General features: G+C 41.9%; 1 non-coding gene across 1 annotated transcript; it reads left to right on the top strand.

Annotated features, from left to right (window-relative positions):
- Window positions 1-770: 770 nt before the first annotated feature.
- Window positions 771-843, top strand: TRNAF-GAA (transfer RNA phenylalanine (anticodon GAA)). The gene has a single exon. It is a non-coding gene; the product is annotated as a tRNA-Phe (tRNA).
- Window positions 844-3,939: the final 3,096 nt, after the last annotated feature.

Raw genomic sequence — 3,939 nt, 5'->3', positions numbered from 1 at the left:
ATCCACCAAAACGGGCTAAAACTGCCATATCTTTATATTGAGTGCTGAACTGTAACAAGAGTTTAGCACTAGAATGCACTGCAAGTCACGAAAGTGTTATGGAATGAATGTAGTGCCGTAGTATTGCCATATTCTGCCACTGTTGTAACAAGAATTGTTAGGCTACAGAAGACAATATTATACATTTATCTTTACTCAGTTTAACTAGGTGTAAAACTGTCTTCCCTCCTTCCTGATTCCTGAACTGGTACCGTACAAGAGATTAACATCAGAATATGATGCTGGTTACGAAGAAGTGCTATGGAAAGGATGCAGAGGTACTGCACTGTCTGCTGTCACTGAGCTATGGGAAATAGCCTAAGCTAGAAGAGGATGAAAGTCTCGGTCAAGTTAAGGTGAAGCAACTATATAGCAGTAACTGAGTTGTGGAAGGTAAACAACTTGTCCCCTCCAGTGTAAATAACTGAATTAGACCGTCTGGCAACAGCCAGAACAGAGTATGAGTGCCGTTCTTGGACTGAAGTAGTTAAAGATGAAAGAAGATGAACCGTTTCATGATCGAGACAACTCAAGTACTCTATTCCAGCTAACACCAGATTATTTTATGCAGGTAAGAGCAAGTCATACAGGCCTGAGTGTTACCAGTGGTACCATTAACCTCATTTTGGTTGGGTCAACGTTAATATTCTATTATGGATAACGCTAAACAACTTTACTCAGTTAATAGTGAGTCACAGGAACCTTAGATTTTACGACACACCTCTCCTGTAGCCTAGATAGCTCAGCTGGGAGAGCGTTAGACTGAAGATCTAAAGGTCCCCGGTTCGATCCCGGGTCTGGGCAGTATAAAGTTTTGTTGGTGAACTGAGACGAAGTCATGCTAATGGTCGTTTGCTACGAACACGTCAGAGGCCAAAAGGCGGATGGATTTATTTCCTAACAAGTGGTTTACGTAAAATCAAGTAATGCTGCCAGATTCGCAAGGCAGTCACTTACCATTCACTAATCTGGATTACTTTAACCTAGATTCCGGCATCTACACCATACCTGGGGTAATACTGAAATATTCAATAATAATAATAATAATCATCATCATCATAACCACAATAATAATAAATAATAATAATTATTATTATTATTAGTTATTATTATAATTATACTTAAAATAAGCTTATCAAAGGAAAGTACAACAAAGAAACATTAGAGCAAGAATATAATTATTTCATATCTTCAAAAAGCAAAACTGTCCTTGGCCAGGAAGGGAAAGAGCGGAATGTAAGACTAGAAGGTTGACTGTCGGGGGAGGGAAGGGAACAGGAGTTACGGAAAGGGAGGGAGAGGAAAAAGAACAGAAGAGGAAAGGAAAGAGGTGTGAAAAGAAAAAGGGATGGAAGTAAAAAGAGAGTAGGATGATAGAAGAGAGGGGATGGGGGGGATAAAGGGAAAGGGAGGTAGGTGAACTGACGAATTATATATATAATAATAATAAGTAAGAATATCGGGGTAGAGAGAGGAGATTTGGGGGGAAAGGAAAAGTTGAGTAAAAAAAAAAAAATGAGAAGGGAGGAGGAAATGAAGTATAAGGGGACAAAGGAAGAAAACTGGATAAAGAATAAATAAAAGGCGGTAAAGAAAAGAAAGAGAAATGGAAAAGAAAAGAAAATAATGGAGGAAGGGAAGAATGGAATAAAGACGAGATAAATCAGGAGAGATACAACCGTGTGGCATACAGGAAGAAAGAATACAAGAATGATAGAGAACCCGAACCACAAAAAAGAAAGGATGGAAACTTACATAAAAAAAGGATGCAGCAGATACTGTACGTGTAAATGGAGAGAGAGAGAGAGAGAGAGAGAGAGAGGGGGGGGGGGAGCATGAAGACAGCGTGAGGAAGTAGTGCTTGGCCATCTGGTCTATGAGGGTGGGGGGCGTGGAGCAGAGAGAAAGGGGAAGAAAGGAGAGAATGAGTGTACAAAAAAATAAAGGACGTGTTCGAAACGGGGAGGGAAAAAATGGGAGAAAGTAAGGTTAGAGAAAGATGGAACAGAGAGTGGAGGGAAGGGCAAATGGTGGAAAAAGAATTACGTGAAAAGAAAACGGGAGAATCCAGAAAAAAGGAGGGAAGTGTATGAGAAGTGGGACAAGGCAGGGAGAAAGGACCACGGTGAGGGGGACAGAGAAGAGGGAAAGAAAAGGAAAAATATAGGAGAGAGGAAGAGGCGTGAGAGGGCTGACAAAAGCTGGAGAAAAACGACAGAGGCAGAAAAAAAAAGGAGGGAGAACAGGGAAGAAAAAGAGAAAAGGTAAAGGGGGAGATGGACAGAGAAAGAAAAAACTGGGATGGGAGAAATAAAGAAATGAATGAACGAGACAAGAAAGAACGGATGGAACGAAAGGGGAGAACAGGGGAAAGAAAATGAAGAAAGAAGATCAACTAAAGAGGAGAGAGAAAAAACGGAAAGAGCAAAAGAGAAAATGAAAAGAAAAAAGAAAAGAAGGATATGAGAGAGAGAGAGAGAGAGAGAGAGAGAGAGGGAGGAGGAGATGAAGAAGAAGGAGGAGGAGGAGGAGGAGGAGGAGGAGGAGGGAAGGAAGGATGCGGGGGAAGGTAGAAGGTGAGAGGGTCCGAGAGAGTATGAGGGAGAACAAAACAACTGGGGGGGGGGGTGGAATGAGAGAGAGAAGAAAGGAGGCAGTGGAAGAAAGTGGAAGATGGATGAAATAAAATAGGACACAGGACAGAGAAAATACAGTACGCGGCAGGACAGAGGATGAGGGAAGGCAAAAAGTGATTTCTTCACAAATGTTGAAAAGATGGAAACAAGAGGAAGGAGAAAGAAGAATAAGAAAATGAGGAAGGGGAAAAATAAAGTGAGATGACAAAAAGGAAGAAGAAAACATGGGATTGAAGAACGAGTGATACAAATGGAATACGAGGGAAAATAAAGAGCAAACACTGATTTAGTACAAAAAAATGAGTTAACTGAGAGAAAGGAAGGAAAGAAGGAAAAATAATGTAAAGAATGAGGAAGGAAAAGGAAACCAATATTGAAGCATGTCAGACTCCCAGGACCCACCGTAATCAGAATAAAACAGCGTGGCGTTACCAGGAACAGAACAGCAGGGAAGTGCGGAACCTGGGAGGGTTAAGGCACAGACACAGCACTACGGAATGGCAAGAGGGAAATGTATACGTGAAGGAGAATGGAAAAGAAACAATCAAACAATATGGAAAGAATGTAGAATGCAGACAAAAGTAAGTACATAAAAACATAGAAAAAGGGAGAGGAAAATGGGTATAGAGAAGGATGAGGAAGGCGGAGTGTATGTGATGATAGAGAGAAAATGGACTGGGTCACTTAAAATATTAAGAGAAGGAAATGGAGAGAGAGAGAGAGAGAGAGAGAGAGAGAGTCTTCATCACACTTTCCACCTTACAAGCCTTTCTCCTCCTCTTTTCTCTTAAATTATAAAGTCCACTAAATTTTCCTCTTAACTAATGTGATTATAAAAAAAAAAAATTCTAACATAAACTTGGGAGCTTCAGGAATAGCCTCCCCCCCCCCTCTCTCTCTCTTTTCCATTTCCTCCTTCGACCTGCCACTTCCCATTTTTCTCCAGGATTCCCCCAGAGCCGCCTCTCCCTTCTGGCTTAGCTCTCTCTCTCTCTCTCTCTCTCTCACACACACACACACACACTCTTATGCATGTGACATTCCTTCCTTCCTCTTCCCCTTTCCCTCACCCCCTCCTTCCCTCTTTCTCAAACTCACCCCCACTCATCCACCTCATCCTTCCTCTCCTCTCTCCTTCTCTAATATTGTCTCATACCCTTCCTCCCTACTCCCTCACCAGCTCACCCTCGTTCTCTTGATTCCTCCGTCCCTTCTCTCTCACTAACCCTCTGTCTCTTTCACCTGCTCCCTCTGTCTCCATTCA

Source organism: Coenobita brevimanus, chromosome 58, assembly GCF_032717465.1.
Source record: "Coenobita brevimanus isolate Jiangsu-jjx chromosome 58, ASM3271746v2, whole genome shotgun sequence".
In the NCBI taxonomy this organism is placed as follows: domain Eukaryota; kingdom Metazoa; phylum Arthropoda; class Malacostraca; order Decapoda; family Coenobitidae; genus Coenobita; species Coenobita brevimanus.
Note: the sequence above shows the minus strand (reverse complement) of the source record. Positions and strands in the feature narration are given on the sequence as shown.